General features: G+C 37.1%; 1 pseudogene; it reads left to right on the forward strand.

Moving 5' to 3' along the window:
* The first annotated feature begins 2,560 nt into the window (after nt 1-2,560).
* Nucleotides 2,561-4,039, forward strand: LOC101703569 (membrane-bound glycerophospholipid O-acyltransferase 1 pseudogene; annotated as a pseudogene).
* The last annotated feature ends 6,095 nt before the right edge of the window (nt 4,040-10,134 follow it).

Consider the following 10,134-nt stretch of genomic DNA (forward strand, 5'->3'; position numbering starts at 1 on the left):
GTATCATTTATAGAACCATCATAAAATTAGGGATAAATTAAACCAAGAATGCAAAAAATCTATACTCTAAAAATACAAAGTATGGGCCAGGGATTTAGCTCAGTGGTTTTGCTGCCTGCCTCACAAGCGCAAGGACTGGAGTTCAATCCCCAGTACCAAAAAAATTTTTTAAAGTAAAAAAATAAATAAATAAAAATACAAAGTATGGATGAAAAAATTAAAGAACACTCTAATAAATAAAAAGATACACTTCTTTCATGAATTGGAGGAAGTCATATTGTTGAAATTCCCACACTACCAAAGAAATGCTATTAAAGATAAACTTATGCTATCCTTGGCTCGTATGGTGATTGTCTTGTACTACTATTATCCACAAGTTTTTTCCCCACTGCCCTCAAACACCTACAGATTTTCCTTTTAGTTTTGATAAAGATGCTTTCCCTCTGTTCAATTTGACCTGCTTCCTTTTGTAAATATCTACCAATAAATAGGCAGTGGGCATTGTATCTTTGGGGCAGGTAGAGATGCTTATCCCAAGAGTCACTGCTTTTACTTTTAAAAGAGGAATCTGAAATGTCAATAAGGGTTGATACATTACGGGCCCAACATGGACTAGAAAACCCAATGGGATAGAATTAAAAAAAAAACAAAACTCCACTGAAGTGCTGTTTGATGAATTGCCTCTTCGTTAATCTAAATAGTACTTTCTACAAAGAAATTTACTCAATCTAATTTACCATTGAGCTAAGAGATTGCATGATTTAATGCAGACTTTCAATTACATCAGCTCTTACAGAATTCTATTTCTTCAACTTTATGGACATTGTGCATGCGTGTAGCAGTCTTTGTCCCTGAAAAAGAGATTGCAAAAACAATGCTACATAGATAATGATTTCTTTCTTCAATTTTAAGGAAATTTTACACTGTAAAAAAGGATATTTACTTCTCACTCTTTAGTGCTTCTTCAGGCAAATTAATCCATTTTATATTTGTTCAAACAGATGTATCCATTTTGCCTTCCCTGGGACACCCTCCTGCCTCTAAAAGAGATCACATTCAAAAACGCATATTTTACAAAACCAAAATTTTAAGTGTTTTCATAAAAAGTATTTTAAAAACAATTAACAATGATCAGTTCTAAAACTCTTGCTTCAGGACAGGAACTTTTTACATTATTAAAGCATACTGAAGACATAAGTAGCTTTTGTTCTGCCAAGTTTTATATATCAAAATCTACTACATTAGAAATTAAAACAGAAATTTTAAGTATACATTTAATGTATTAATTGATTATACTTATGAACAAATACATTTTAGTACAAGGTTCTGTATCTTACTGTATCCTTCTCTTCAGAAAGAAAAAATCAGAAAGCAAAGCAGATATACCACTCTTGCCTTCAAAAACAGAGAAAAAAGAGAGGAGACATATCACAACTTAACACATGTTTTTCTTTCTTGGCTTGGTACACTTCAGCAGTGTTATTATAATGGCTCATGTATTCTTTTTTAATTTTATTAGCACATATAGGCAGTACATGATATTTACACTCGTCTTAAGGAATGGGTGCACGTACTTAACACAACTTCATTCTCTTTATTCTCCTTTCTCTCTCTTCCTTCCTTCTTCTCTCCCCTTTCCCAATTTTCCTTATTACTGTTATCATTCTTTAGTGCATGCTTGGAACCTGTAATGATTACATTCATTGCGGGAAGTTACTACATGGACCTGAGGCATGCTAGATAGTCTTAGGTCTCCCTCAACTCCCCTTTCCCCCTACCCTCAGTGTCTTAGTCTCCTTCCCATTTGCCGTTTCCTTTTATGAACCTTGTATTTTGCTTTTCATTTGTACTATGGATAACTTAAATGAGAGAAACAGTATGGTGTTTAAGCATGTATGTTTGATTTATTTCGTATAACATTATGGTTTCAAAGTGTATCAATTTTTCTTTTTCTGTATCCAAATGTCTCAAATTTATTTTCTTTGTAGTGGGGTAGTATTTCATTATGTACAGATACCACATTTTCTTTATCCATTAATCTGTTGATGAACATATCAGCTGCTTCTAAGAATTAGCTATTATAGGTTGTGCTGCTATTAAAATTGATATTCATGAATTGCTGTAGTAATTGCTGTTTTTCACTCTTTGAGGAAGATACTTAGAAAGGGAAAACCTGGACGAAATGGAATTTCTATTTTGAGTTTTTTGAAAAATCTCCAACTGATTTTCATAACTGTTTTATATTAGTCCACATTCCCACTAACAAGGGAGAAGAGTTCTTTCTCACAATAGCCATGCCAGCACTTGCTGTTATTTAATTTTGTGATGTCTACTATTCTTTCTGGTATATGATGAAATCTCAGCACTGTCATAATTTGTATTTCTCTAATGGCCAAAGATGTTGACGATTTTTTTCATATGCTTATTGACAGTTTGTACTTGAAATCATAGGTGTAGGCAAGAACTTTCTGAACAGAACTTCAAATGCACAAGAAATAGCAGCAAGAGGCGGCGGGGAGCGCCGAGCTGTGGCGGGCCGGGCCGGGCTGCAGCACGGAAGATGCGGGATAGCTGCGGAGGCGCCGCCGACCGACCTGTCCCGCGCCCCATTGGCTCCACCTGTCTGCACCACTCAGGAGCTCCTGCGCATCCCGCTGGACCAGGCTAACTTCGTGGCGTGCCAGCTGTTTGCCTTGTTTGCTGCTTTCTGGTTTCGCACTACTTACATCCTGGGGAAACAAGTTCGGAGATACAGCATGCAATTGCCACCGTTTGGGGCATTTAGTTTGTCATTTTTTGCTTTGGCTGATACATCTTTTTTGTAGCAGTGGGTTACTTTACAATACGCCACATCAGCCAAATGTACCTCTTCCACTATGGAATTCTCACCACAGATTTTCCTGGGCCTCCGATGATTGTCACCCAGGAGCTCACCACCTTGGCCTTTCCAGTTCCTGACCCACTAGGTGGAAGGGCTGAAGACCTCTCTGCTAAGCAGCACAGACTTACTGTGAAAGTGAAACCTTCTGTTTCGGAATACTTAAGCTCCCCTCTCAATTTCACGAGCATCATTGCTGGCCCTTGTAACAACTTCAAGGACTACATAGCCTTCATTGAAGGGAGATATACACATGAAGTTGCCAGGTGTGAACTGGGAACAAAAAGGTTTCCACAGCTTTCCAGAGCCATCTCCAAATAGAGCTGTGTTACAAAAGTTGTGCATCACCTTGGCGTCTCTCCTTTTGGTTTTGACACTCACAAAGACAGTCCCCATCACCTGCCTTGCTGATGACTGGTTTGTCCATAAAACAGACTTTCTGACTTGGCTCTTCTACTTATATGTGGTCATGCAAGCCCCAAAGCCCAAGTATTATTTTGCATGGACATTAGCTGATGCAGTGAATAATGCAGCTGGTTTCGGGTTCAGCGGAGTGGATAAGAATGGAAATTTCTGTTGGGACCTGCTTTCCAACCTAAACATCTGGAAAATTGAGACTGCCACAAGTCTCGAAATATACTTAGAAAACTGGAATATTCAGACAGCAGCTTGGCTAAAATGCGTTTGTTATGAGCGCGCTCCATTGTACCCTACTGTGCTAACCTTCATCCTCTCTGCTCTGTGGCATGGTGTCTATCCCAGGTAATATTTTACCTTCTTAACTGGAGTCCTTCTTAACTGGAGTCCTTAGCAGCTAGAGCAGTAAGGAACAACTACAGAGGGCAATTCCATTCCTCCAAACCTCTGAAGGTTGTTTATGACATAGTGACCTGAGCTACCACTCAGCTGGCTGCCTCTTACATAGCAGCACCCTTTGTTATGTTGGCAGTCGAACCAACCATCAGTTTATACAAGTCCACGCACTTTTCCTTACATATCATAAGTCTCCTCATAATACTTTTTCTACCAATCAAACTACAAGCCATGCACCAAGGCAGCCTCAGACTCTGAATTCTGTTCATAAGAAGAAAACAGATTGATACCTAGGAGATGAGCAGAGAAAGTAAAATTGCAAAACATTGGAAAGACGAGATGAAAAGGCTCAAGAGTTCTCTAGTTACCTAGAGGCTATGTTTACACACATTTTTTTTTTTGAACTGCAGGGAGTATTTTTCTAAAGCCTTTTTGCATTGTTAAATCAGCCATGTCTGCTTAATTGTCTTAATGTTTGAGAGGACCTTTCAGTGGTGTGGATGTGCAGAATGTACCAGAGCTTCAGAGATGGTTCATTTGGGGCTGCTACGTCTTTGCTTTTCTGGCATGATTTCCAGCCACTGATATCTGGATGCTGGGAATCCAGGCATTGGTTCTAGAAGTTAGAAGGCGATTGTTAAGGAAAATTTATCATGGATTTCTTAAATTAGAATATACCCACACATGATTATTCCTTGGAAAGCTCCAAACTCTTTGCCATGATGTGTGACATTATGGACAAAAATCCACATTCAGAAGACCCTGGAGGAGGAGATAGATGGTGGAGGGAGGTTCTCAGGGTGCTGAAAAGCCCTGAGAGCTAGGATGACTAACCCAAACACTTGAATGGACTGGTGTGCCTACAATGAGGCTGCACTTTTTTCCTAGGAATGTAACCCTTCCTTTTTCTTCTGAACTGAGCCAAGACAGAAATCAGAAAGGCTCCTGTCTACGTGTGAGAGAGGCCACTGTTTCCATATCATGTGTAGCTGCTTTCATCAGCTTGTCCAGGAATGGCCTGAGAAGACACCCAGACATTCCCACCATCAAGGCAGAAGAATGCCTTTTAACGAGACAAAAAAGTAACTTAAAGTTATGTAGAAGTTCAGTGAGAAGCAGCAGATGTTTCTCTCTTTTCTCCCTTCATTTCATGCATGGGGTGTTAATGATCATGGCCATGACATACACGTGGGCTGATTTTCATTTTCCCAGTTTCATAAATGATTCAACTCAGCTTTGTTTTTGTTGAATCATCATATTGAAAAGCAGAAACAGCAAGTTTTCTGTCTTTGTTACAAATGTGCTGTGGCTCCTTTTGGCAACTTTATTAGGGGAATATTCTATTCAGGACAAGGAAATGTGGAAATAAATGTTGTGGATAATAATAATAATGATAATAAATATATGCTGCCGTGATGTGAACTCAATTAAAAAAAAGAAATAGCAGCAAGAACCAATAAATGGGACTATATCAAATTAAAAAGCTTCTTATGGCAAAGGAAACAATCAATGGAGTGAAGAGACAACCTACACAATGGAAAAAATATTTTGCCAGCTATTCCCAAGACAGAGAACTAATCTCTAAGATATATAAAGAACTCAAAAAATAGACCTCACATAATAAAAGACCAAATCAGGAAATGGAATAGATATTTCTCAGAAGTTCTAATGCTCGTAAATTCTTTTGGTTGATTTCCACATGCATGTAGTTTTAAAAGGGAAGGGTACTTGAAAATAATTTTTAGATAATTGTCAAAGTTCTTTGTTTCGATAACAAAGTTTAAAAACTTGTGATTACTTAAAGATTAACTGCAATGTAGATTCTGAATTCATATGATGTACATTTTGCATTCCATTACATTAAAATCTATTTTCTCAAACTCTGAATGGATTATCTACCCATGCATGATTTTTCAAAGTCATTTCTTGTTCATTAGATATACAGTGGTTCACTGAATTATTCAGAACAGGGCAATGTTGATACAATTTTATTTGGGGATATCAAGAAATCAAACTTGTTAATATCACCATTAAGCCCTTCCGAAAAGTCATCAACAGTTATGAAACTCTGGAGCTCATGACAATGGACATAAGCTTTCCAACATTCTAATTTTCCCTTGAAATTCCAAATATAATCACTGGCAACAAATACAGTCAGTTGTCCGTAAAATGGCATTCTCTTTCACTGATTATTTCTAGAAAATGTACTTAAAATACCCACATCTGAATATATCTACACTTGATCTTTGCCAAAAGGCCGAGAAGCGATCACATCTGAATATATCTGATGGTCTTATTTAAAACAACAATTGCGTACCATGAAAACTCCAGCTAGTTCACGTCACGGCTCAACCTGTGAAAGTGCCTCTGCTCAAAACAAACATAACACTCAACTTTGCAGTTTGTGTTCCTTTATTTTTTCACATAGAATGTTAAAAAGAGGTGCACCGAGGGCCATCCAAGTGTTAGTCTCCTAAAAACTAAACAGAATAAGAAGAAGCCTCTAATTAAAGAAGACGTGAAGCACTTACGAAAATTATTCTGTAGAGTAGGGTGTTCTTTATACTTTGTACTACATATCTTTACACGACACATTTACTTCTATTGTGTCTAAAAGAAACTGGTTCCAAAGCCTACATCTACGCCTACTTCTGAAATTTTTATCAGAATTCTTCAATAGTTAATCATGTGGGTGGTATGAGCACAGGATCGCTTAAAGTGATTTGAGGAGATACGATTTTGGTATTAACAATTTACCACATGTGTTATCATGTAGTCCTCCTGGTTTTATTATGTGTAGAAATTATATTATTTCTAAGGTTTTTAACATCTGCATAATGTGAATTAAATAAGATAAAGCAAAAGTTTCTGATTATCATTAGTTTTCAGAATAGCTTCAACTACAGCCAAAATTTTTAAATTTTATCTGTATTCAAAAATTCTTGTGTGGGTATCTTCACTATTCTTTCACATTTGAAATTTATCACCTCCCAGAAAAGCCTGGTGATAATTAGTCACAAAATTCATGCTGCAATCAAAGGCTTTAACCAGATTTATTTTTAACTTTTGAACTCTGTTTATAAATTGTACAGAAGTACTTGGATATATGCTGAGAAATGGTTAATAAAATCAGTGAATACAAAGAAATGGAAAACATAGTCCACTGGCTTCACTGTGTGGAACATAGGGCAATACTAATCCTTCCAGCTTGAAATGCTACTTCAAAATACTTAAATTAATTTTGTACAGTAGTTGTTGTTTCAGTTATGGGAGAATTTTTAAGAAACTGCTTAATTATTTCTTGATGAGAAGGAGACTTGAGGCCAGATAATAACATGGAGAAATGTTTAAGGATAAATTTTTCCAGATAAATATAAATAGAAGTGAAGTAGAATTTCTATAATTTCAACTATAGATTAAAAGCAAAAAGAAAATTCTAGTAATGTAACAGAGATAAAACATGGAAGATGTAAGAAAATTCAAATAGAAAAGCAATGTGGTATTTTCTCTTAAATGATCTGAATCACACCACATTAAATACAGAGTACATTTCTTCAAGGGCATAACACCAAGGGTAAATAGCTGCAGAGATTATTAAAAACTAATGGTTTAAATCACTTATTATTTTACTGAATTATTGGTTAGGCTGTTCATTCAGAACAGTATTTCTATGTGAGGTATTGGTGAGATCCCCCTCAGTGGAATTTAATACAAAATAATCTCCCTGGGAGACAAACGACTTTGTTTGTTCTCCAGGAAACCAGAACACCTCCAGGAGCCTAAGCCTGTCAGCCACCTAACCCTGAAGCAGAATAAGGGGAAAGGGAATGCTGAGCCTTCCTTTTGGGGTGGTAATTAGTCATAAAATTCAAAGTGGAATCAAAGTAATTAATGATCACAATTATTACTTACAAATTGCATTATTTGGAAGTGAGTAAATGACCGGGCCAAGATTCTGAATTTTGTATTTCTTTGCCAAGTGGCAGTCAGCTAATCCCCAGCGCATCTTTCCCTGAAGATTTCTGGACCCATGAGCTTCACTCTTGTGTAGTCCCCATGAGTCCCACAAATGACTTGCTATTTGCCTTCCTTCCGAGAACTCTTATTTACAAAAATAAAGTGAAAAAAGAATGTTTATAGATTCTACTTAAGAAAACCATAAACAGAAAAAGAAAATCAGTTAAGAAAAAAAGTAGTTTTGAATTCTGATGAGGGAATTATACCTTTATTAATAAACTGACTTTACTTTATGTAAAGAACAGGAACTCAGGATAAAACAATACAAACATTTTAAGCTCCATCCCAAATAGGACTCAGGCCTCAGGAAAGTGATGTTTTTCCATTGCCCCATGGTCACGGGCTAAGGGAGATAGACTAGGCTTGGGTATGAAATGAAAAATGAAGTTTCTCTAGACTTTTCAACAATATTCTCTGCTGGTTGCTATGGGATACTGTGGAATGTGAGCTCTATTTCCTAATTCCTTAAAAGAAGCTGAACTTCATAATAGTAAGACTTAAATATTAAATATATATCAGTATGCTTGCAGAATGTGTGTGCAGAGAGACATATGTGTGGAGTGTGTGTAAATATGTGTGTGCCATGCCATGGGGTGTGTGTGTGTGTGTGTGTGTGTGTGTGTTTTCTCTTCGGGAAAGAAACTGTAGAACATCTAGCAGAAACTCACCTGTGAAACCTAAAATAACAAATATCACTAAGGTTACATTTGAGGACTCTAGCTAATAAAAAATGTGAGCTGGTTCAAAGAGAACCATATATTTTGTGTTCAGCACATTTTCTTATTAAAATTTGTGCATTATTTGTATCCTGCAGGTCTCTACAGCCTGCCCAGGGAAGGCAAAGTAAAGTTACCCTGGTACTGCAGTGTAGTCTGGCAGCACAGAATCTTAGCAGAAGCCCTGCAAAGTCCACCCAGCAAAGACTGCCTTGAAGCTCAAGGCTTGAGTTCAAATATAGCAATGAGTTTGTGATTTTTGTGCAACTTCTCTTCTCTATATATTAACTATGTTTGACAGTTATTTCTGTGATTCAAATTCCATTGGCTCCAAACCCAATTTTCTCACAGAAGTATCATTCAGTTCTTGCAGACATGCATACAGTTTTATGCAGAAAATATTTTATGCCCACCAGGAGAAGAGCGAATATCACACATTTCACTGCTTGGGGAGGCCACAGAGCAACTTTTTCTGTTTCCCTGTGAGATGGACAAATAGTGTTTACAGGAGAAAGGAAAGGTAGTTGGTTAGGAGCTCTGCAGCCCAAATCATCCCCCTGAAACATCCTACACTGCAATAATGGGAAATTTCAGGATCTGTAATTGGCTCTTTGAGTAACATAAATGTTTCCTAACTGACAGTAACAAAACATAATTCCGAAGACAATATAATTTGTAACTTGCAGATAAAGATAGTTATTGAGTGGTAGGAGGAGGAAAACTGATGTACAAGGAGGATACCTTTTCAAAACTATTTTAAAATCACTTTTTGAGCAGGAGTGTGAAACTCAGCAGAAAAGCATTCACCTATTATGCACTAGTTTTGTGTTCAATCTCAGACACCACACACACACAAGCACACACATGCATGCATGCACACACACAACACACACCCTTAGGCCCTGAGTTCAGTCTCCAGTCACACACACACACACACACACACACACTTTTTATTATTCTGCTTCATGGAAGAAATGTACATTAAAAATTTTCCTGAAGTAGCTTTTGTACTAAATGATGCTATTCTATAAAGAAACAACTTCTGTGTACTTAATCATCAAATTAATGGTCAGAAAGCCTGCTTCCAACTTCATGAAACAAGTGCCTTTCTGCTTTGAAAGTAAACCTTTCTGCCAAACTAAGCTTCATGATCACTAAGTTCTTGTGAACTTTGTTTCCAAAGTATCATCATATGAGTAATCTACAAATAAGAATTTGGCCTCTCTGGTGCCCCAAGTCTCCTTGCTTATTGATAGCTTCAATCTCAGCACATTTACTCTGGAACCCCCTAAATATGAGGGCCTTCCTGGGTCTTTCTGGGCTTTGAGAGGCCACCTAGCACTCATTCATAAGAGGGTTCCCCATACCTGCCTTTTGGAAACCACCTGCATCAATCAGGAAATCCCTCAGGGATACATCTCTAATGAAACAGAGTGTCACACGTGCTGAAATCCTACATCTGCTGTACTTGCTATTCATTTTTCATTCTGGTACTTAAAGTTCACAGTTATTCATGATTAATGTATTTCTAGTAGAATTAGAAGGGAAATGCTATTTTAATGGTTTACTAGAGAAGATTATAAATTGTATAAAATAAGATTTTCATATTGAAATTCTGTCCAAATACAAATCCCAGATGGAAGTTCAGATGTCCTGTGATATTTTTTTACCCTTAATGACCCAACCTACAGGAAATTTGGGATTTCTCCA

This window comes from Heterocephalus glaber, unplaced genomic scaffold (genome assembly GCF_053883595.1).
Source record: "Heterocephalus glaber isolate CG9 unplaced genomic scaffold, H.glaber_assembly_v1.0 deba00001538, whole genome shotgun sequence".
Lineage (NCBI taxonomy): Eukaryota > Metazoa > Chordata > Mammalia > Rodentia > Bathyergidae > Heterocephalus > Heterocephalus glaber.